Here is a 26,309-nt window from a genome sequence, read left to right on the forward strand (position 1 = left end):
TCCTTTGTCCTTGCTAGGTAGACGGTGTAATCTTGAGTGTGCACTACTGTGTTTTCCACTTCAGCAAGATAATTGCTTGTTCAATGGTAATTACATCACTTAACGTGTCTTAAAGAGACATCGCCCTACTGTGTGCCAAGCTTAATTAAAAGCCTCGGCCTCGCCAAATCCTAATCAATTACCCAATCAATAAAATGTTTTGATTAATTTGCGATGCAGCATGCAGCGCCAGCAGCTTGGCTCTGCCTCCTGCTTTCTTCATGCTTTTCTTTTTTTATTTGTTGTCCAGCGATTGATTACCTTATCAATCTGCACCAAGAATCAGCCATTGCCATGGCAATTTGGTTATAATGCTAGAAATTAGATGTAAGTCAACGTCATTTGTTTACTCCAAGGGTGAATCTGGGGAAAGTCAGGTAAAATGACCAAAAATAATAATAGTGTCTCCAGTGTGTTAGGCCTCTATTTTCCTGTGCCTGGATAAAATTATCTGGCCTCCATATCACTCCATCGTAAATGAATAAAAAAATTACTTTGTATTTAATAATAAATCATATAAATGCAAAATGGAAATGGAAAATATAGAGGCATGACACACTCTAGACACTAATTATTGAAGAGTTATTTTACCTGACTTTCCCCAGATTCACCCTTAGAGTTAAATCAATTATATTGGCAAAAATGTAAAACTGCAGATTTGGAAATCTTTAAGATCCAGAAGAAAAGAGTACCTATTCCAAGTAGATCAGACTAATTCTCCTGGATGGTACCCGGTACTCACCTGATTCAGCTAATCAAAGCCTAAGGGCCTAGGTCATTAGTTGTTTTGTTGAATCAGGGATTCTGGTACCACATTGGGGAAAAACAGCCTACATGACCTGGATGGGCCAGGAATTAAGAACACTTTAATGGTCAAGCACCTAAACATATTATATGATAATGTTTGTGGTTGTAGTGTAGGCTGGGCCATAATGCATGTGCTTTCTGTCACCTGGAGCTGCATATCAAATGGTCCAGGAACACACAGAAAGCACAAAGGACAATACCCAAGGACTAGTCTGCCCTTCCCCCTCTGAGGGGCCAAAATGTATTTCTCTGTTACAGTATGCGGAGGACTGACTACTGAATGAATGATAGAATAATACTATATTATCCATGTTTGGTTTCTATCTGAAACTTGTCCCCTAAAGAGAACTCTGAAGCTCTCTATATGCATATAATTGTTACCATTGGATAGAAAACACATTTAAGTTTGTAGAAATGTTCAAATAATGTATGAGACTATAACACAATTGATAAGGTAGGAGAAAATCCAAAGAAAAACCAACCGGAATTATTTATTTTTTGAGATCCCATGCTCTTACAATGGAAAGCTATGGGTCCTATGCAATTCCAACTCCCAGATTGCAATTCCTATGGCTTACACTAGAAATCAACAGTCTTTGTTCAAGGTGTCAGGCTTGTTTCTTCCAAAACGAGGAAGAATTCTGAGTTTTGGTACTGGGAGTCACAGTTGGAAATGTTTTATTTATTTTAATTCACCTTTATTTAACCAGGTAGGCAAGTTGAGAACAAGTTCTCAACATTTACAATTGCGACCTGGCCAAGATAAAGCAAAGCAGTTCGACACATACAACAACACAGAGTTACACATGGAGTAAAACAAACATACAGTCAATAATACAGTAGAAAAATAAGTCTATATACAATGTGAGCAAATGAGGTGAGATAAGGGAGGTAAAGGTAAAAAAAGGCCATGGTGGCGAAGTAAATACAATATAGCAAGTAAAACACTGGAATGGTAGATTTGCAGTGGAAGAAAGTGCAAAGTAGAGATAGAAATAATGGGGTGCAAAGGAGCAAAATAAATAAATAAATACAGTAGGGGGAGAGGTAGTTATTTGGGCTAAATTATAGATGGGCTATGTACAGGTGCAATAATCTGTGAGCTGCTTAAAGCTAGTGAGGGAGATAAGTGTTTCCAGTTTCAGAGATTTTTGTAGTTCATTCCAGTCATTGGTAGCAGAGAACTGGAAGGAGAGGCGGCCAAAGGAAGAATTGGTTTTGGGGGTGACCAGAGAGATATACCTGCTGGAGCGCGTGCTACAGGTGGGTGCTGCTATGGTGACCAGCGAGCTGAGATAAGGGGGGACTTTACCTAGCAGGGTCTTGTAGATGACCTGGAGCCAGTAGGTTTGGCGACGAATATGAAGCGAGGGCCAGCCAACGAGAGCGTACAGGTCTCAGTGGTGGGTAGTATATGGGGCTTTGGTGACAAAACGGATGGCACTGTGATAGACTGCATCCAATTTATTGAGTAGGGTGTTGGAGGCTATTTTGTAAATGACATCGCCGAAGTTGAGGATCGGTAGGATGGTAAGTTTTACAAGGGTATGTTTGGCAGCATGAGTGAAGGATGCTTTGTTGCAAAATAGGAAGCCAATTCTAGATTTAACTTTGGATTGGAGATGTTTGGTGTGAGTCTGGAAGGAGAGTTTACAGTCTAACCAGACACCTAGGTATTTGTAGTTGTCCACATATTCTAAGTCAGAACCGTCCAGAGTAGTGATGTTGGACGGGCGGGCAGGAGCAGGCAGCGATCGGTTGAAGAGCATGCATTTAGTTTTACTTGTATTTAAGAGCAATTGGAGGCCACGAAAGGATAGTTGTATGGCATTGAAGCTCGTCAACACAGTGTCCAAAGAAGGGCCAGAAGTATACAGAATGGTGTCGTCTGCGTAGAGGTGGATCAGAGACTCACCAGCAGCAAGAGCGACATCATTGATGTATACAGAGAAGAGAATCGGTCCAAGAATTAAACCCTGTGGCACCCCCATAGAGACTGCCAGAGGCCCGGACAACAGGCCCTCCGATTTGACACACTGAACTCTATCAGAGAAGTAGTTGGTGAGCCAGGCGTGGCAATCATTTGAGAAACCAAGGCTATCGAAGCTGACGCTGAGGATGTGGTGATTGACAGAGTCGAAAGCCTTGGCCAGGTCAATGAATACGGCTGCACAGTATTGTTTCTTATCGATGGCGGTTAAGATATCGTTTAGGACCTTGAGCGTGGCTGAGGTGCACCCATGACCAGCTCTGAAACCAGATTGTATGGTGGGATTCGAAATGGTCGGTAATCTGTTTGTTGACTTGGCTTTGGAAGACCTTAGAAAGGCAGGGTAGGATAGATATAGGGCTGTAGCAGTTTGGGTCAAGAGTGTCCCCCCGGTTGAAGAGGTTGGATGACCGCAGCTGCTTTCCAATCTTTGGGAATCTCAGATGACATGAAAGAGAGGTTGAACAGGCTAGTAATAGGGGTTGCAACAATTTCGGCAGATCATTTTAGAAAGAAAGGGTCTAGATTGTCTAGCCCGGCTGATTTGTAGGGGTCCAGATTTTGCAGCTCTTTCAGAACATCAGCTGACTGGATTTGAGAGAAGGAGAAATGGGGAAGGCTTGGGCGAGTTGCTGTGGGGGGTGCAGTGGTGATGACCGGGGTAGGGGTAGCCAGGTGGAAAGCATGGCCAGCCGTAGAAAAATGCTTATTGAAATTCTCAATAATAGTGGATTTATCGGTGGAGACAGTGTTTCCTGTCCTCAGTGCAGTGGGCAGCTTGGAGGAGGTGTTCTTATTCTCCATGGACTTACAGTGTCCCAGAACTTTTTGAGTTTGTGTTGCAGGAAGCAAATTTCTGCTTGAAAAAGCTAGCCTTGGCTTTTCTAACTGCCTGTGTATATTGGTTTCTAGCTTCCCTGAAAAGTTGCATATCACGGGGCCTGTTCGATGCTAATGCAGAACGCCATAGGATGTTTTTGTGAAATCAGTCTGTGGGCGTGCGACGAAGAGGACGCGCACTTGCTAATTTAAAGAAGCATAATATAAAGAATATTATTAAGAATTGCTAATATAAAGAAGGATTTCATCTAACAAAACGACCATGCATGTTGTAGCTGGGACGCTTGGGATTGCAAATCAGATGAAGATTTTCAAAAAGTAAGTGATTATTTAATCGCTATTTGTGATTTTATGAAGCCTGTGCTGGTTAAAAAATATGTTGATGTGGGGCGCCTTCCTCAAACAATCGCATGGCATGCTTTCGCTGTAAAGCCTATTGTAAATCGGACAATGCCGTTAGATTAACAATAATTTAAGCTTTTAACCGATATAAGACACTTGTATGTACCTGTAACGTCCTGACCAGAGTTCTTATGTGTTGTGCTTGTTTTAGTGTTGGTCAGGACGTGAGCTGGGTGAGCATTCTATGCTGTGTGTCTAGTTTGTCTGTTTCTGTGTTCAGCCTAATATGGTTCTCAATCAGAGGCAGCTGTCAATCGTTGTCCCTGATTGAGAATCATATATAGGTGGCTTGTTTTGTGTTGGGATTTTGTGGGTGGTTGTCTCCTGTGTCAGTGTTTGTGCCACACGGGACTGTGACGGTTAGTACTTTTGTTGTTTTGTATTCTTGTCTAGTTTTCATGTCATTAAATTATGGAAACTTACCACGCTGCACATTGGTCCTCCGATCCTTCTCGCCTCTCCTCGTCTGAGGAGGAGGACGACTTAGACTGCCGTTACAGAACCACCCACCTAACCCGGACCAAGCAGCGTGGAAACGGGCAGCAGCGACAGCAGCAGCGGTACAAGGAGGAATGGACATGGGAGGAAATCCTAGACGGTAAAGGACCCTGGGCAGAGCCAGAGGAGTGTCGCCGCCCCAAAGCGGAGCTGGAGGCAGCGAAAGCGGAGAGGCAGCATTATGAGGCGCTAGCAAGGCAGAGCGGCTGGAAGCCCGAGAGGCTCACCCAAAAAGTTCTTGGGGGGAGGCTAAAGGGGGGTGTGGCGAAGTCAGGTAGGAGACCTGCGCCAACTTCCCGGGCTTACCGTGGAGTGAGAGGGCGTCGTACTGGTCAGACACCGTGTTATGCGGTGGAGCGCACGGTGTCCCCAGTACGCGTGCTTAGCCCAGTGCGGGCTATTCCACCTCGCCGCACTGGCAGGGCTACGGGGAACACTCAACCTGGTAAGGTTGGGCAGGCTCGGTGTTCACGAGCTCGTGTACTCCTTCATGGTCCGGTATATCCGGCGCCACCTTCCCGCCCCAGCCCAGTACCACCAGTGCCTACACCACACACCAGGCTTCCAGTGCGTTTCCAGAGCCCTGGTCCTGCTCCCCGCACTAGCCTTGAGGTGCGGGTCTCCAGTCCGGTACCACCAGTTCCGGCACCACGCACCAGGCCTACTGTGCGCCTCAGCAGGTCAGAGTCGGCTGTCTGTCCAACGCCGCCTGCACTGCTCGTCTGCTCAACGCCGCCTGCACTGCTCGTCTGCTCAACGCCGCCTGCACTGCTCGTCTGCCCAGCGCCGTCTGAGCTGCCTGCCTGCCCAGCGCTGTCTGAGCTGCCTGCCTGCCCAGCGCTGTCTGAGCTGCCTGCCTGCCCAGCGCCGTCTGAGCCATCCGTCTGCCCAGCGCCATCTGAGCCATCCGTCTGCCCAGCGCCGTCTGAGCCATCCGTCTGCCCAGCACCGTCTGAGCCATCCGTCTGCCCAGCGCCGTCTGAGCCATCCGTCTGCCCAGCGCCATCTGAGCCGCCCGTCTGTCCTGAGCCGTTAGAGCCGTCCGTCAGTCAGGAGCCGCCAGAGCCGCCAGCCAGTCAGGAGCCGCCAGAGCCGCCAGCCAGTCAGGAGCCGCCAGAGCCGCCAGCCAGGAGCCGCCAGAGCCGCTAGCCAGTCAGGAGCTGCCAGAGCCGCCAGCCAGTCAGGAGCTGCCAGAGCCGCCAGCCAGTCAGGAGCTGCCAGAGCCGCCAGCCAGTCAGGAGCCGCCTGCCAGTCATGAGCCGCCTGCCAGTCATGAGCTGCCTGCCAGTCATGAGCTGCCTTCCAGTCATGAGCCGCCTGCCAGTCATGAGCTGCCTGCCAGTCATGAGCTGCCTTCCAGTCATGAGCTGCCCGCCAGTCATGAGCTGCCTTCCAGTCATGAGCTGCCTTCCAGTCATGAGCTGCCGTCCAGTCATGAGCTGCCCTCCAGTCATGAGCTGCCCTCCAGTCATGAGCTGCCCTCCAGTCATGAGCTGCCCTCCAGTCCGGAGCTGCCACTCAGTCCGGAGCTGCCACTCAGTCCGGAGCTGCCACTCAGTCCGGAGCTGCCACTCAGTCCGGAGCGCCCATTCTGTCCGGAGCTGTCCCTCTGTCCGGAGCTGTCCCTCTGTCCGGAGCTGTCCCTCTGTCCTGAGCTACCTCTCTGTCCTGAGCTACCTCTCTGTCCTGAGCTACCTCTCTGTCCTGAGCTGTCTCCTCTATCTAGGGGGGACCTTTGTGAAGGTTCCTAGACCAGGGTCGGGGGCGAGGGTCGCCACTCAAAGGACGCTAAGGAGGGGGACAAAGACAATGGTGGAGTGGTGTCCTCGTCCTGCGCTGGAGCCGCCACCGCGGACAGATGCCCACCCAGACCCTCCTCTTGAGTTTTAGGGGTGCGTTCGGAGTCCGCACCTCAGGAGGGGGGTACTGTAACGTCCTGACCAGAGTTCTTATGTGTTGTGCTTGTTTTAGTGTTGGTCAGGACGTGAGCTGGGTGGGCATTCTATGTTGTGTGTCTAGTTTGTCTGTTTCTGTGTTCAGCCTAATATGGTTCTCAATCAGAGGCAGCTGTCAATCGTTGTCCCTGATTGAGAATCATATATAGGTGGCTTGTTTTGTGTTGGGATTTTGTGGGTGGTTGTCTCCTGTGTCAGTGTTTGTGCCACACGGGACTGTGACGGTTAGTACTTTTGTTGTTTTGTATTCTTGTCTAGTTTTCATGTCATTAAATTACGGAAACTTACCACGCTGCACATTGGTCCTTCGATCCTTCTCGCCTCTCCTCGTCTGAGGAGGAGGACGACTTAGACTGCCGTTACAGTACCTATCTTTTTAATATCCATCAGACGCCTCAAAAGTCCTTCTCGGCAGAGTTGCAAGGAGAAAGCCATATCTCAGACTGATAATAAAAATAAAAGATTAAGATGGGCAAAATACCACAAATACTGGAGAGAGGCACTCTGCCTAGAAGGCCAGCATCCCGGAGTCGCCTCTTCACTGTTGACATTGAGACTGGTGTTTTGTGGGTACTATTTAATGAAGCTGCCAGTTGAGGATTGTGAGGCATCGGTTTCTCAAACTAGACACTCTAATGTACTTGTCCTCTTGCTCAGTTGTGAACCGGGGCCTCCCACTCCTCTTTCTATTCTGGTTAGAGACAGTTTGCGCTGTTCTGTGAAGGGAGTAGTACACATCGTTGTATGAGATCTTCAGTTTCTTGGCAATTTCTCGCATGGAATAGCCTTCATTTCTCAGAACAAGAATAGACTGACGAGTTTCAGAAGAAAGTGCTTTGTTTCTGGCCATTTTGAGCCTCTAATTGAACCCACAATTGCTGATGCTCCAGATACTCAACGAGTCTAAAGAAGGCCAGTTTCATTGCTTCTTTAATCAGAACAACAGTTTTCAGCTGTGTTAACATAATTGCAAAAGGGTTTTCTAATGATCAATTAGCCTTTTAAAATGATAAACTTGGATTAGCTAACACAACGTGCCATTGGAACACAGGAATGATGGTTGCTGATAATGGGCTTCTGTACGCCTATGTAGATATTCCATAAAAAAACAAGCCGTTTCCAGCTACAATAGTCATTTACAATATTAACAATGTCTACACTGTATTTCTGATAAATGTTATGTTATTTTAATGGACACAAAATGTGCTTTTCTTTCAAAAACAAGGACATTTCTAAATTCCAAATTTTTGAACGGTAGTGTATATGCCTAGAATTATGCTTTGTTAATGTCAGTATTGCCTTGTAATTTAAGCTTTATGCCTTGTATGTGAATCCATTCATTTTACAAAGATATTAAATACACTTGTATTTAGAATTCCATTCTCAGACATTTCTTGATAGCCTATTACTGTAACTCAACTATAGTCTCTTGCATATTGCTATTAATCTTCATAGAGTCAGATAAATATTTAACAGGCTAATTACATAGTCTTATTACAAGTTGCATGTGAAGTATATATAATATGCATTTATCAAATATTACCCCACTACAGCAGTTCCGCCATGGAAGAACAACATCAACATTACCAAGCACATCCTTTCGTAACAGAATGGGTGACAACTGTTAGCTAACCATGTTAAGTCCCCATCTGTTAGATACAGCACGTCCCAAAGACGATCAATAGCTGTCTGTGTGCCCTTTAGAATTTAAGGCATGAGTACATCACAGAGGCTGTTTACGCTGGGCTCAGTGTGATTAGGATAGGTAGCTGGTCAGTATAGGCCCTGATTAGTTTATCCCTGGATGAGTTCCTAATGATTTTGCACTACGTCTATCTTGATTGGGACCAGTCATGAAATGTTTGTATTCGAGAGTCAGGGTTGTGTTATAACCCTTACGTGAACATCTTGGATTGTAATTCAAATTTGACTCATTAAATAGATTCTGCCTTGTGAAACAGAACATTAATTAGATTAGATTTATTAGCCATTTACTAAGGATTTGTTTTAAAGTTGCACAATTGTTGCATTAACTGTGATGTTTTCAAAGACACTCAAATGTCAATACATTCATGAACAAAAATGAGCGTTCAGTGAGTGCAAGTATAATAATCTGGGTGGGTGATCTGATTGACAGATATACAGTAGGCCTACCTGTATCTGCACTGATGAAAGACACCACTCCAATTCTAAGAAATTAATAAAACAAATAAATCATAAACAGCTAGCTACTATAGAGTAATGTAGTAAGCAGAAGAGATGCCGTAGTGCACAGTATACTGTGCATTTTATAAACTGAACTTTAATTTCCTGAACTTTCTGTAGCACACGTTTTGAAAACATTCCTATAGGGAGAATCTGGTAGTACAGGTAATAGAGGTAGTACTCTCTGGTAGTACAGGATAAATGCAATACATCAAGAACACATTCTGCCATTGATGAATCACAATGCATGCAGGTTAAATAATGCACACAGCACCAGGTCCAAAGGCAGGAATGAAGGGGATGATCAATATTTTAGAATTAGCTTCAATCCATATTGACGGTCATGCCTTGGGTCTGTATTACAGGTTCTATGATTCAGGTGGACTGAATTGGATATGAGGGGCTTGGTCCAAAACAGAACTGTCGGTCATCTTTGCCTCAATGTGTTTCATGATGTGTGACAACGTGTGCAAGGATGTGCCCAATCGGTGATTTAGTGCATTATTATCGGTGAGCATATTAAGCCACCCCAATAGCTTATTTGCAGCCATAGGTGGTCATTTCTCTCTAGGAGCTGATCCGTCTTCAGTATTGTGGAATAATGCGCTGATTTTCTTTTAATCCTATCAGTATAGACACATGGTCTAACGACGCACTTAGCGAACATTCTCTCTACGTGCTTGTTTGGGAAACACTTAAAAAGTTGGCTCGTAAATAACGATGCATCTGGTACGATCATCGTAATGCTTAAGTTACATCGTAACTGGGAAACGAGGCCCTGAGGTGTGAGATATACTATGCACTGCACAGTTAGGATTGTTTAATAACGATCACTAGCTCCCTCACCTGTGAAATTGAAATGGCACCAATAGAACATTCTGAAAGCATTAGAAACATAAAAATGATCAAATAATAAAGTGTAGAGAACCAGTTGTCTAGTCAGTTTAGATTTTCCCTTTTGTTCCTCTACAGCAGTGGTATTCAACTTTTACACTACGAGGTCCGGAGCCTGCTGGTTTTCTGTTCTACCTGATAATTAATTGCACCCACATGGTGTCCCAGGTCTAAACAAGTCCCTGATTAGAGGGGAACAATGAAAAAAACAAAGTGGAACTGGCTTCGAGGTCCAGAGTCGAGGTTGAGGGCTCTACTGTACAGTATGTCAGAGTGGGGATCTGAGGCAATCGTTTCTTGTTACATGCCATGAAGGACCATGAGGGGCTCATCTCCAGTGTTGAGCGACAGAGAATACATTGAAATTGACTGGACACAGGTTTCTGTTGTGCTTCCCTCACCCTCATTAAAGATGAGCTTGCTGTTCTGTGAGTTTCATGTACTGTACATGGACTTTGCAAACACACACGAGCACACAGATACACATACAGCTACACACACACACATAAATGCACACACACACAAAGTTCTCCTGGCCTTGTATAATGAAGTTTGTCACCTACTACAATGAATGGATGCAGACTTTTGGGGCCCTGCGTGAGATTTGGTTGCCATGTGGTGTAGAGAAAATATTGCAGTTTTAAAGCAAGTTTTCTGCAGGGGAGGAGAGAACATTTAGCAATTTTCTAACAAATTTCATGCAATTCTTCTCCTTTTTCCATGTGGCAAAGATACATTTTAGCAATTGTAAAGCTCATTTCCTGCAATTCTACCCATTTTGCCATGGGATGTAGAGAAATTTGGCAGTTTTAAAGCTCATTTTCTGCAATTATAATTTTTTTGCCATGACTTATGCCATGTTAATGACATCTGAGTGAGAGTGACTAACAAACTCAATGGGGGTCCCCTGGAGATCAGGGCCCCTGGGCATGTGCCCTTCGTGCCCGGTCGTTATTCGGCCATGATTACTAAAAGTTTAGATAACTGGTTAGACTAACTTACCAATCTAAAAATTGTTAGCTGACTTGGCTAATTGAGTCACTGTCAGTCACTGACAAAACAAGAGAAAAACTGCTGAGGCACAACCAAATTTCAAACGTACACCTTGTGTATTCTACTATTCTAACTATCAACAGTAAGTTGAGACCCCTTATGTTGCTAATGCTTAGAGCCGGCCCTGAAGGGATGTACAGGAAGCTCTGCCTTGAGAACAAAGTGGAGCCAGGCTTTGACAGAGAACGACTTGCTGGAGTCATTCTATTATGCCCTTTGAAGCAGGGGTCTGTCAATCTCTGAAAGGTCTTTAATCACTGTTTGTTGGAATCACCGTCTTCATTATCCATCTCTCTCTCTCTCTTCCCCTCTGTCCCATGCGTTCCCATTGTACGCTAACGTATGGGAGAAATGCATCCATTACTGAGCCAATGTAATTAAAGATGGCTGCCAAGGTAAGGCAAAGACATATATAGTCAGAGCCTCAAAGAGAGAAGGGATGGGTTTAATGACTGACAAACTTCAAATGAAAAATATTCCATTTGCATAAGCCCATGGCCTTGGGTTATACTTTCCCTATTTTTCTAATCTGAGCAAAACGGAATGCTATGCAGGTTAGTCTCCATATTTCTCTCAACCGTATGCAGTGTGTTTATAGTTTCATGAATATTGACCATGTTTCATGACTCTTTAAAATTAGATGTAACATAACAGTAAGAGATGAGTTTCTTTCCTCTCTACTTGGCAATTAAAATTAAAATTGATGTATGATAATAAGCTGTAGCCTCTGAGTTCCACGTGTGCTGCAATGTTCAGATTAAAGTACTGAAAGAGGAAAGAGATTCTTCAGACAATGAAGACAATCTATTTCAGTATGTGAGACACTGAGCTCTTTTTTCATTTGGCTAACAATATGGAATGGTTTGATCAAGAAATCCCTCTGTTGCTACAGTAAGAAGGGTGGTTGCATCGACTTCGTACAAATGATCTACTTTTTAACTGTCGGCTGAGTCAAGTCAAAGTATTAATGGATACATTATTTAAACATTTAACACCTCTACAGGATCAGTGGGTCCCCCACTGGACGGTTGAGCTAACGTAGGCTAATGCAATTAGCATGAGGTTGTAAGTAACAAGAAAATTTCCCAGGACATAGACATATCTGATATTGGCAGAAAGCTTAAATTCTTGTTAATCTAACTGCACTGTTCAATTTACAGTAGCTATTACAGTGAAAGAATACCATCCTGTTGTTTCAGGAGAGTGCACAGTTATGAACTTGAGTTATTAATAAACCAATTAGGCACATTTGGGCAGTCCTGATACAATTTTTTAAACAGAAATGCAATGGTTCATTGGATCAGTCTAAAACGTTGCACATACATTGCTGCCATCTAGTGGCCACAATCTAAATTGTGCCTGGGCAGGAATAATAGACTATGGCCTTCCTAAGATGACGATACAAAAAATTACAAAACAACATTTTTTTTATTTATTTTGTGTTATATTCTCCTACATTAATTTCACATTTCCACAAACGTCAAAGTGTTTCCTTTCAAATGGTATTAAGAATATGCATATCCTTGATTCAGGTCCTGAGCTACAGGCAGTTAGATTTGGGTATGAAATTTTAGGCAAAAATTGGGGAAAAAAGGGGGCGGATCCTTAAGTGTGTGGCACTAAATCATCAGTTGCTCTTTTAAGCTCTACACTTATAAATAAGGGTACGGATATGGTACAGTATGGTTCCCTCGGGTGCAAAATACACATACTGTACCTTTAGTAATGACCTCACATTGTAATGTTCAATACTTTTAGGGTACATGTGCAGATGAGAAAATGGTGCCAGAGGAGATGGCTAAACTTTTACGGGCTCCTAACCAATTGAGCTACTTAGTTATTTGTAACTTATTTTGTATCTAATGTTTCTGCCACCATCTCTTATGACCAAAAATAGCTTCTGGTTGTCAGAACAGCGATTACTCAACTCAAACTGGATGAAGATTTCTTTCTTTAACGAGTTGGAAGCGAAGGATTTACTCCAGATACTCGACCAGGCCCAAATCTTCGTCATTCGCGTGAGAGAAGACGCAGATACAGGGGACGCAGGTCCGGGTGCTTTGTGAGAATCAAATCAAATGATATTTTATTTCTCACATGCGCCGAATACAAAAGGTGTAGACCTTACAGTGAAATGCTTACTGATAAGCCCTTAACCAACAATGCAGTTTTGAGAAAAGAATAACAAATTATTAAAGAGCAGCGATAAATATTAATATTCGAGGCTATATACAGGGGGTACCGGTACAGAGTCAATGTGCGAGGGCAACGGTGTCAAGGTAATTGAGGTAATATGTACATGTAGGTAGCGTGGGGGGGGGGGGTATCTAATCAAATGGCTTGTCTGGGTAGCCATTTGATTAGCTGTTCAGGAGTTTTATGGCTTGGGGGTAGAAGCTATTTACGAGCCTCTTGGACCTAGACTCGTGCTCCAGTACCGCTTGCCGTGCGGTAGCAGAGAGAACAGTCAATGACTAGGGTGGCTGGAGTCTTTCACAATTTTTAGGGCCTTCCTCTGACACCGCCTTGTATAGAGGTCCTGGATGGCAGGAAGCTTGGCCCTGGTGATGTACTGGGCCGTTCGCACTACCCTCTGTAGTGCCTTGTGGTTGGAGGCCGAGCAGTTGCCATACCAGGCAGTGATGCAACCCGTCAGGATACTCTCGATGGTGCAGCTGTAAAACCTTTTGAGGATCTGAGGACCCATGCCAAATCTGTTCAGTCTCCTGAGGGGGAATATGTTTTGTCATGCCGTGTTCACGACTATCTTGGTGTGCTTGGACCATGTTTGTTTGTTGGTGATGTGGACGCCAAGGAACTTGAAGCTCTCAACCTGCTCCACTACAGCCCAGTCGATGAGAATGGGGGCGTGCTCAGTCCTCCTTTTCCTGTAGTCCACAATCGTCTCCTTTGTCTTGATCATGTTGAGGGAGCTTTTTTGTCCTTGCACCACACGGTCTCTGACCTTCTCCCTATAGGCTGTCTCATCATTGTCAGTGATCAGGCCTTCCACTGTTGTGTCATCAGCAAACTTAATGTTGGCGTTGGAGTCGTGCCTGGCCGTGCAGTCATGAGTGAACAGGGAGTACAAGAGGGGACTGAGCATGCACCCCTGAGGGGCCCCCGTGTTCAGAATCAGCGTGTCGGATGTGTTTTTACCTAACCTTTCCCTGGGGCGGCCCCTCAGGAAGCCCAGGATCCAGTTGCAGAGGGAGGTGTTTAGCCCCAGGGTCATTAGCTTAGAGATGAGCTTTGAGGGCACTATGGTGTTGAACACTGAGGTGTAGTCAATGAATAGCATTCTCACATAGGTGTTCCTTTTGTTCAGGTGTGAAAGGGCAGTGTGGAGCGCAATAGAGATTGCATCATCTGTGGATCTGTTTGGGCGGGATGCAAATTGAAGTGGGTCTAGGGTTTCTGGGATAATGGTGTTGATGTGAGCCATGACCAGCCTTTCAAAGCATTTCATGGCTACATACGTGAGTGCTACGGGTCGGTAGTCATTTAGGTTGGTTACCTTAGTGTTCTTGGGCTCAGGGACTATGGTGGTCTTCTTGAAACATGTTGGTATTACAGACTCAGACAGGGAGAGGTTGAAAATGTCAGTGAAGACACTTGCCATCTGGTCAGCGCATGGTCGGAGTGCACGTCCTGGTAATCCATCTGGCCCTGCTGCCTTGTGAATGTTGACCTGTTTAAAGGTCTTACTCACATCGACTGTGGAGAGCGTGATCACACGGTCGTCCGGGAACAGTTGATGCGCTCATGCATGTTTCAGTGTTACTTTCCTCGAAGCGAGCATAGAAGTTATTTAGCTCGTCTGATAGGCTCATGTCACTGGGCAGCTCTCGGCTGTGCTTCCATTTGTAGTCTGTAATAGTTTGCATGCCCTGCCACATCCGATGAGCGTCGGAGTCGGTGTAGTACGATTCGATCTTAGTCCTGTATTGACGCTTTGCCTGTTTATGTTTCGTCTGAGGGCATAGCGGGATTTCTTATAAGCTTCCAGTTAGAGTCCTGCTATTCGTTGGCAAGTGGGTAACCCACCTCTACCACCCGTCCTATTGGCCAACGTGCAATTATTGGAGAATAAACTGGATGAGCTCCGTTCAAGACTATCCTACCACGGGACAGTAAAAACTATAATATATTATTTTTCACCAAGTCGTGGCTGAACGACGTCATGGATAATATACAGTTGGCTGGATTTTCTGTGCTTAGGTAAGACAGAACAGCTGCCTCCGGTAAGACAAGGGGCGGTGGTCTGTGTGTATTTGTCTATAACAGCTGGTGCGCAAAATCAAACATTAAGGAAGCCTTGAGGTTTTGCTCGCCTGAACTGGAGTATCTCATGATAAGCTGTAGACCAAACTATTTACCTAGAGAATTTTCATCTATATTTTCGTAGCTGTCTATTTACCACCACAAACCGATGCAGGCACTAAGACCGCACTCAACGAGCTGTATAAAGCCATAGGCAAACAAGAAAATGCTCATCTAGAGGCGAAGCTCCTAGAGGCCATGGACTTTGATGCAGGGAAACTTAAATGCGTTTTACCTTATTTCTACCAGCATGTTACATGTGCAACAAGAGGAAAACAATCTCTAGATCACCTTTACTCCACACACAGTACAAAGCTCTCCCTCGCCCTGTAAAGGGAGCGACGCAGGAGATGAGAAGCAGGTACAGGGAGTGAAGGTTATTTAGCTGACGGACATGAAACGGAACAGGAACAGCGTCTGGACAGGAACACATAACAAACACGGAATAATGCGGACACCGGGAACACAACCAAGGAACAGACAGATATACACGGGGTAATCAACAAAGTGAAGGAGTCCAGGTGAGTCCAATGAGCGCAGCTGAGTGTAATGTTGAGAACAGGTGTGTATGATGACGGGTAGCCTGGCACCCTCGAGCGCCAGGTAGGGGGAGCGGGAGCAGGCGTGACATTACCCCCCCCTCTAGGGGTGCCACCCGGCTTCACGACTGGGAAAACCTGACAGGCCGGCCGAGGCATGGGCGCTGGACAAGCCGGTAGGGGCGTAGAAGCCCGACGAACCAGCAGAGGCGTGGGAGCCTGGCAACCGGCTGAGGCGTGGGAGCCTGAAGAGCCGGTTGAGGCATGAAAGCCTGAAGATCCTGCTGCGGCGTAGAAACGTCATGGGCCGGCTGAAACATGACGTGGGATGGGAACCTGCCGAGCCAACCGAGGCAAGGAAACCTCTCGAGCCAGCTAAGGCGTGGAAGCCCGATGAGCTGGCCTAGGCACCACCGGTTCCATCGGGGGCGGAATCCAAGCCCGACGTCACCAACAAAACAAGAAAACTCATGGGCTGGCTGAGGCATAGGAGCCCCACAAGCCGGCTGAAGCATGACGTGGGATGGTAGCCTTCCGAGCCAACCGGGGCAAGGAAACCTCTCGAGCCAGCTAGGGCGTGGAAGTCCGACGAGTTGGCTTAGGCACCCCGGTTCCATCGGCGGTGGCCCCCGGGTCCGGCATCACCCAATAAAACAAAAATAACTCTGCGATGCTTCTTGTAGTGGTGTCCGCATTCTGTAAAGGGAGCGACACAGGAGATGAGAAGCAGGTACAGGGAGTGAAAGTTTATTAGCTGACGGACATGAAATGGAACAGGAACAGCGTCTGGTCAGGAACACATAACAAACACGGAATAATGCGGACACCGGGAACACAACCAAGGAACAGACAGATATACACGGGGTAATCAACAAAGTGAAGGAGTCCTGGTGAGTCCAATGAGCGCAGCTGCACGTAATGTTGGCAACAGGTGTGTGTGATGACGGGTAGCCTGGCACCCTCGAGCGCCAGGGAGGGAACAGGACTAAGATTGAATCCTACTACACCGGCTCTGATGCTCGTCAGATGTGGCAAGGCTTGCACATTTTTACAGACTACAAAGGGAATCCCAGCCGCTAGCTGCCCAGTGACACAAGTCTACCAGACGAGCTAAATTACTTCTATACTTCAAAGCACCCCCACACCATCACACCTGGTCCTCCATGCTTCACGGTGGGATCCACAGATGCGAAAATCATCCGTTCACCTACTCTGCGTCTCACAAAACACAGCGGTTGGAACCAAAAATCTCAAATTTAGACTCATCAGACCAAAGGACAGATTTCCATCAGTGTAATGTCCATTGCTCGTGTTTCTTGGCCCAGGCAAGTCTCTTCATCTTATCTGTGTTCTTTATTAATGGTTTCTTTGCAGCATTTTGACCATGAAGGCCTGATTCACGCAGTCTCCTCTGAACAGTTGATGTTGAGATGTGTCTGTTACTTCAACTCTGTGAAGCATATATTTGGGCTGCAATTTCTGAGGCTGGTAACTCTAATGAACTTATCTTCTGCAGCAGAGGTAACTCTGGGTCTTCCTTTCCTGTGGCGGTCCTCACGAGAGACAGTTTCATCATAGTGCTTGATGGTTTTTGCGACTGCACTTGTAGAAACTTTCAAACTTCTTGACATTTTCCGGATTGACTGACCTTCATGTTTTTAAGTAATGATGGACTGTCGTTTCTCTTTGCTTATTTGAGCTGTTCTTGCCATAATATGGACTTGGTCTTTTACCAAATAGTGCTATCTTCTGTATACCACTCCTACCTTGTCATAACGCAACTGGTTGGCTCAAACACATTAAAAAGGAAATAAATTCCACTATTTAACTTTTAAAAAGGCACACCTGTTAATTGAAATGCATTTCAGGTGACTACCTCACGAAGCTGGTTGAGATAATGCCAAGAGTGTGCAAAGCTGTCATCAAGGCAAAGGGTGGCAACTTAGAAAAATCTCAAATATATATTTTGATTTGTTTAACACTTTTTTGGTTACTACATGATTCGATATGTTTTATTTCATAGTTTTGATGTCTTCAATAATAATATACAATGCAGATAATAGTAAAAATAAAGAAAAACCCTGGAATGAGTAGGTGTGTCCAAACTTTTGACTGGAACAGTACTTCAATGGGCTGAGGATGTACTTGAATGGAGAGTATAATGAAAATCTAACTACAAACACATATTTCTGTTAAAACCAACTCTATATATTATACAGAATATCATTTTGACAGATGGGTTTGGTAATGTAGAACTTTTCTGATTAACATATGCCATCTGCACAGCCACGGTCCCATCCATACTAATGTATGGCAAAACTAACTTTTTCACTGTGGTGGTACCCTACAAAGACAACATCTACATTTTCTAAAAAAACAAATTTGTACCAGTGGACTATATTTATGAAAGGTACTATCTGAGGTATGAACTGGGGTGCAATTATGTACCTAAACTCAGCAAAAAAAGAAACGTCCTCTCACTGTCAACTGAGTTTATTTACAGCAAACTTAACATGTGTAAATATTTGTATGAACATAACAAGATTCAACAACTGAGACATAAACTGAACAAGTTCCACAGACGTGTGACTAACAGAAATTTTATATTGTGTCCCTGAACAAAGGGGGGTCAAAATCAAAAGTAACAGTCAATATCTGGTGTGGCCACAAGCTGCATTAAGTACTGCAGTGCATCTCCTCCTCATGGACCGCACCAGATTTGCCAGTTCTTGCTGTGAGATGTTACCCCACTCTTCCACCAAGGCACCTGCAAGTTCCCTGACATTTCTGGGAGGAATGGCCCTAACCCTCCCCCTCCGATCTAACAGGTCCCAGACGTGCTCAATGGGATTGAGATCCGGGCTCTTTACTGGCCATGGCTGAACACTGACATTCCTGTCTTGCAGGAAATCACACACAGAATGAGCAGTATGGCTGGTGGCATTGTCATGCTGCAGGGTCATGTCAGGATGAGCCTGCAGGAAGGGTACCACATGAGGGAGGAGGACGTCCTTCCTGTAATGCACAGCGTTAAGATTGCCTGCAATGACAACAAGCTCCGTCCGATGATGCTGTGACACACCACCCCAGACCATGACGGACCCTCCACCTCCAAATCGATCCCGCTTCAGAGTACAGGCCTCGGTGTAACGCTCATTCCTTCGACGATAAACGCAAATCCGACCATCACGCCTGGTGAGACAAAACCGCGACTCATCAGCGAAGAGCACTTTTTGCCAGTCCTATCTGGTCCAGCGACGGTGGGTTTGTGCCCATAGGCGACGTTGTTTCCGGTGATGTCTGGTGAGGACCTGCCTTACAACAGGCCTACAAGCCCTCAGTCCAGCCTCTTTCAGCCTATTGTGGACAGTCTGAGCACTGACGGAGGGATTGTGCGTTCCTGGTGTAACTCGGGCAGTTGTTGTTGCCATCCTGTACCTGTCCCGCAGGTGTGATGTTCGGATGAACCAATCCTGTGCAGGTGTTGTTACATGAGGTCTGCCACTGCGAGGACGATCAGCTGTCTGTCCTGTCTCCCTGTAGTGCTGTCTTAGGCGTCTCACAGTACGGGCATTGCAATTTATTGCCCTGGCCACATCTGCAGTCCTCATGCCTCCTTGCAGTATGCCTAAGGCATGTTCATGCAGATGAGCAGGCACCCTAGGCATCTTTCTTTTGGTATTTTTCAGAGTCAGTAGAAAGGCCTCTTTAATGTCCTAGGTTTTCATAACTGTGACCTTAATTGCCTACCGTCTATAAGCTTTTAGTGACTTAACGACCGTTCCACAGATGCATGTTCATTAATTGTTTATGGTTCATTGAACAAGCATGGGAAACAGTGTTTAAACCCTTTACAATGAAGATCTGTGAAGTTATTTGGATTTTTACGAATTACATCTTTGAAAGACAGGGTCCTGAAAAAGGAATGTTTCTTTTTTTTGCTGAGTTGTTAACTAAGGGTACAAAGAATGACCTTACAGGGTACCACCCCAATGACAAAAGTGTGTACGCCTTTAAAAACAAATCTAAGCTTTATTTTTCAGAGTGTAGTGTGTACAGTCAGAGAATGTGAGCATTAAAACCAGCATACTCTTCTATGTAAGACATTTTGTGCACTGCTGCTGTCATTCTGTGCAATTACAAGTATTCTGCAAATTTTACTGTAGCCTATATACTTCACTGGGCTGATGATGTACTTGAATGGACAGTATAATGAAAATCTAACTACAAAAACATTTGTTGAAACCAACTCTCTATATTACACACTGTATACTTTTGACAGATGGGTTTGGTAATGCAGGACTATTCTGATTAACATATGCTGTTTGTACAGTCACGGTCCCATCCATATTAATGTATGGAAAAACAAACTTTCCCACAGGGACGATACAATTTTATCATTGATTAGCTCCAGCTAAATTAAACTAAACCGCATAGACCTGTGTGCGTATACATAGTTAATTTACGTACATAGCTAATGATATCACTGCATACTACAGCTGTAATCTACATATGCAATATTCCACAATACTATACTTATTCTGTGTCCACACTCAAAGGTATTGTCATTATTCATCTAATATCTAAACATATCCCCAAGATGTGGCATCTCACTGAGCATGTTTTCCCTATAAAACTCTATTGTGTCATCTCCGTTTATGTGTGCCACATGTAAAGAGCCTTGCAGTATTGTATCAACTTGACTGACTCGTAAAATGGCCTTTTTGAGATGACGCGGTGCCGGGGCGTATTGGCAGCACTGCTGTAGGGGATGAGGCCAGAGCAGCAGGTTACTGATGGTTACTGTTGACAGTTATTGACTTCAGTTTGATGCTGGCCCCTCTGTGTCTTATCTGTTCCTGTGATTGCCATGTACTGACTGTTGACAAATGGAATAACTGTAGTATTGATGCCCCATGCCTATGCTGATGGAGTGGACCATGAGGAAATCCTCCTGGTCCCTGGATTGAAATGGAAGAGGTTAAACAGTATTTGACATTAGAGTCTTACATAGATATCCTTTTTAATTACATTTTCCTCTATCATCTCTCTCTGTGTTTGTATTTCAAGTTCTTGTTTGCATTTATTAGTATATTGACAATCAGAGGACCGTGACACAAACTTTTGAGTAGTTATCAGCTTACTAAATCATAAAATCATAGAATTGGATATTTTCTCTAAAATCCAACTAAGAACATGACTGCTGTGTACTACATTTTTAAATATCCTGTATTACATGATAGATAGCGCACTGTACAGTGCTGACTTAATCTCCTGAGATTCCATATCCTTTATTGAGACACATCTGATTGGAGTGGCAGGGGCATACTGTTATTAAGGGACAAACTGCAAAGTTTGATTGATGACCACAAATCACCATCTGTCTCATGGTAAAATAGGATGGAGAGGGGCCTGTCAAAGAATCAAAATGATTGACCCATGTCGACAATAATAACGATCTATGAATATATTTTCCTCTATGCGTGGACATGTCCAAACATGTCCTCTTTGGGTGGACAACATGTCCAAACATGTTCTCTATGGGTGGACAACATGTCCAAACCAATGATTTATACACAGTTGAAGTCGGAAGTTTACATAAACTTAGGTTGGAGTCATTAAAACTCATTTTTCAACCACTCCACAAATTTCTTGTTAACAAACTATAGTTTTGGCAAGTTGGTTAGGACATCTACATTGTGCATGACACAAGTAATTTTTCAAACAATTGTTTCACAGTATCACAAATCCAGTGGGTCAGAAGTTTACATACACTAAGTTGACTGTGCCTTTAAACAGCTTGGAAAAATCCAGAAAATTATGTCATGATTTAGAAGCTTTTGAAAGGCTAATTGACATCATTTGAGTCAATTGGAGGTGTACCTTTGGATGTATTTCAAGGCCTACCTTCAAACTCACTGCCTCTTTGCTTGACATCATGGGAAAATCAAAAGAAATCAGACAAGACCAAAAAAAAATTGTAGACCTCCACAGGTCAGGTTCATCCTTTGGAACAATTTCCAAATACCTGAAGGTACCACGTTCATCTGTACAAACAATAGTACGCAAGTATAAACACCATGGGACCACACAGCTGTCATACTGCTCAGGAAAGAGACGCGTTCTGTTTCCTAGAGATGAACGTACTTTGGTGCAAAAAGTACAAATCAATCCCAGAACAACAGCAAAGGACTTTGTGAAGATGCTGGAGGAAACAGGTACAAAATTATCTATATCCACAGTAAAACGAGTCCTATATCGACATAACCTGAATGGCAGCTCAGCAAGGAAGAAGCCACTGCTCAAAAACCGCCATAAAAAAGCCAGACTACGGTTTGCAACTGCACATGGGGACAAATATTGTACTTTTTGGAGAAATGTCCTCTGGTCTGATGAAACAAAAATAGAACTGTTTGGCCATAATGACCATCGTTATGTTTGGAGGAAAAAGGGGGAGGCTTGCAAGCCGAATGAACACCATCCCAACCGTTAAGCATGGGGGTGGCAGGATCATGTTGTGGGGGTGCTTTGCTGCAGGAGGGACTGGTTCACTTCACAAAATAGATGGCATCATGAGGGAGGAAAATGATTTGGATATACTGAAGCAACATCTCAAGACATCAGTCATGAAGTAAAAGCTTGGTCGCAAATGGGTCCTCCAAATGGACAATGACTCCAAGCATACTTCCAAAGTTGTGGCAAAATGGCTTAAGGACAACAAAGCCAAGGTATTGGAGTGGCCATCACAAAGCCCTGACCTCAAACCTATGGAACATTTGTGGGCAGAACTGAAAAAGCATGTGCGAGCAAGGAGGCCTACAAACCTGACTCCATTACACCAGCTCTGTCAGGAGGAATGGTCTAGAATTCACACAACTTATTGTGGGAAGCTTGTGGAAGGCTACCCGAAACGTTTAACCCAAGTTAAACAATTTAAAGTCAATGCTACCAAATACTAATTGAGTGTATGTGAACTTCTGACCCACTGGGAATGTGATGAAAGAAATAAAAGATGAAATAAATCATTCTCTCTACAATTATTCTGACATTTCATATTCTTAAAATAAAGTGGTGATCCTAACTGACCTAAGACAGGGAACTTGTACTTGGATTAAATGTCAGGAATTGTGAAAAACGGAGTTTAAATGTATTTGGCTGAGGTGTATGTAAACTTCCGACTTCAACTGTATACAGTAGATGACTGATAGGGGGCGCTGCATCCTGCCTCCATTTTGGTAATCCCCAACCATTGTAAAAATATATATTTTGGAAGCTATAGAAATGCATTTATATATGTCTATATTCACTTTTGCCACATTTTCTCTATTACCGACCCCTTAATGCATAATTTAAATAATATTATGTGAGCTAAACATACAAATACATTTTTTTTTAATTTATGGAGATTAATAATGTTACTGTCCCCACCACAACAAAAAATATTGAAATAAATGTAAATTTTTTCTTAAAACATTTAATTAACTATTTTGTGGTGTTCAAGTATTTGTTATTCACCCAATGCTCGCGGGTCTGATGGACCCACAACATTATTGGGTTTTTAAAACAATACAGCCATAACAATTTACGTAAAAATACTTAATACTTAAATGTTGACTTATATCAATTACAAGCAATATAGACAGCATACATGGTTAATATTTGCCATTTACCTCTGCTAGATCACATTTATCAATAAAAGCTCTATTTGTTTTTAAATGTGATTTTTGTAAACAAGACATGGTGGAATATATAATGTTTATCTTGAAGAAATATAAATGAAACAAGGTTTTCATCATTATTGATGTGTATTTCTTTAAACTGAACAAATTGGAAGGACTAATTTTACATACAGTATTTTATGAAAATGATAAATGAGCCCCATTGAACACAAATTACTTTCGGGCTACACATCACAGGAGAGACAGAGTTTTACTATGTGTGTGTTGCAAATGTATTTATTGCACTTGTTGCATGTGTACTGTGTCTTCCTGTCCTTCTTGGGTCCACACACATCACAGTGCTTCTTCTTTTTGCTATCGGCTGCATTCTAGAATGATGAAAACACTTAGTTCAGGAATTTTACTAACATCTCACTCACATATATAGTTACAGCAGGCCAAGGTAGGGGAGTCAGACACACACATGCAACAATATCACTCACACTCATTCCGGTATTGGAATTGTTGGTTCTGTGATTGGGGCAGATGGTGCACCTTGTCCTTGTTGTGGAATTGTTAGATTACATGTTAGATATTGTTGCACTGTCGGAACTAGAAGCACAATCATTTTGCTACACTTGCAATAACATCTGCTAACCATATGTATGTGACCAAAATCATTTTTGTTTTGATTTGATTCCTCCTCATGATGGCTGCAGAAGCTGGGGTCCTTGGGATATGTTGCCTCCTCTGGATTTGAGGTCTTGCTAATGCCGTGCCCAGCTCCTCTGGAGCTTCCCTCTGTTCCAATCTGGGTTCAACGCCATCCAGATTACAAACGTGTTGTACGCCAAGATGCCCAAGATGTTGAAGAATAGCACAAGTGGCCAGAGTAGGGTTCTTCTTTTGCAGCTGTAGCCAGTCACCAGCTTGTCTAAATTGTCACCCCTCCTTTTCTGGCATTGTAATCCATTATGATTGATGGTTTTTGATGTTCCTGGCCACAGATTCTCCCATCCTTCTGAAGCGTACCCAAGAGTACCACATTTTTGCCTTTCTTTGGCATGTAGGGCACAAGGGATGTGTCGGCTGTTGAACACAAACTTAGAGGAATTGATAGGCCTGTTCCGTGGATTCAACAGCTGAGGTGGGAGCTCTGGCTTGTTCTTTCGTACTGTTTCTACCATCGTCAGCTTCCTCTTGAGGAGTTCCTGTCCCAGCTTGTGCAAAGTAAAAACGTTAGTGCATGTGACGTTGTGGCCACAGAGTCCCTGTGTCCTGTCCAGGACAACCCGCATCCCTTGGTTCTTCTCAGGGACTCCTCCATCCATCCATCTTCCCGTATACACTTGCAAGTTCCAGGCATATGATGAAGCAGGCAGCCCAGATCTTGATTCCATATTTTGCGGGTTTAGACATTATGTACTGCCTGAAGGGGCAGCGGCCCCTAAATGGCATAAGCTGCTCATCAACTGTAATGTTGGGCCTAGGGTTGTATAACAGAGGAAGGCGGTCCACCCACTTGTCCGACACTGACCTGACTGCAGCTAGCTTGTCTCTCTGCCGCCGAGCTGGTCTGGTGCCTCGGTTATCGAAGCAGATAATACAGGAAATAATGTGGAAGTTTTCCAGAGACATTGTTGGACTGGAAAGTTCTCTGCCAGTTTCTGCATCCCACAGGGATTCTGTGGAATCCCCATTGGATCTGAAAAGACCAGCAAGGATAAGAACCCCAAAGTATGCATGTAAATGAGTTTGGTCCATCTCTCTCCAAAAACACGTCTTCCCTCCAAATTAGTGCAGTCCAGAATGATTTTCTGTATGGTGTCTGGGAGGAACAGTTCAAAAGAAGACTTTATGTCCTGCCCATGAGTAACCGCTATCCGCGTCGGCCCTGATTGCATCCTTATCACATTGTCAGCCATGCGGGGTGGCTCATTCCTTGGGCAAGAAGACCATTCAATTTCACAATTTTTTGACATCCATATTTCTTCTCCTGCAGACTGCTGATGAGCTGGTTGCTGACGGGCTGGTCCTGGGGCTGGCTGCTGACGGGCTGGTCCTGGGGTTGGCTGAGGGTCAATCTCATCCTCTTCTTCCAACTCACTGTCAGACTCCAAATTGACAGAGACATGATCCTCATATTCAGAAAATTCTTCATCTTCGAAAGTGGAAGACACTCCTTACACACTAGCTTCTCTCTGCAAAATGTTTTTCTAATGCCCTTTGAGCAGCGATTATTTTTGCCATAGTGATTGAATGTGTGGCTCCTTACCACAATCTAAGCTATTTATTTGTTGTGTCCCTCCCTCAATTTTGTGCAGGTTCCCGCAAGACATTGTGTAGTTTCACACACTACAATGTCACGATCGTCGTAATGAGCGGACCAAGGCGCAGCGTGATTGAAGTTCCACATCTTTATTACGGTGAAACTTTAAAACAAAAACAATAAACCAAAAACGAAACGTGAAAGTAGTGGTGCACAAACACAAAACAATATCCCACAAACACAGGTGGGAATAATGGCTACCTAAATATGATCCCCAATTAGAGGCAACAAATACCAGCTGCCTCTAATTGGGAACCATACAAAACACCAACATAGAAATATTGAGCTAGAACACCCCCTAGTCACGCCCTGACCTACTACACCATAGAGAACCAAGGGCTCTCTATGGTCAGGGCATGACAACAATGGGTAAAGAGTGCGAGAAAAGCGGGAGACAGACAGGTTCTTGGTGCTATGTTGAAACAGCAGGCCCAGGGAGGAGAAAGGCAGAGCGAAGGCACAGAGCAAACCTTTTTGTTTCATTTTTACTTGTTTTTACCTACACACACACTTTTCCACACTTTTATTACCCTCGGGTTCAGTGAACCCGAACACCACACATGTAATATAAATGTGTAGAGGGGTGCACAGTGTGCACTCAATGAAAATGTGTTATTTTATATGGTCTACACAGAAAAAGGCCAATGAGTCTCAGGTTGAAAAAATAATTAACTATTTTATTTTAGTAAACATTGAAAATGGGTCCCACAGACCCAAACACCACACACACAAGGGTTAAAATACTGTAGAATTCCATTCATTTCTATGGAGGAATGC

Source organism: Salvelinus namaycush, chromosome 26 (assembly GCF_016432855.1).
Source record: "Salvelinus namaycush isolate Seneca chromosome 26, SaNama_1.0, whole genome shotgun sequence".
Lineage (NCBI taxonomy): Eukaryota > Metazoa > Chordata > Actinopteri > Salmoniformes > Salmonidae > Salvelinus > Salvelinus namaycush.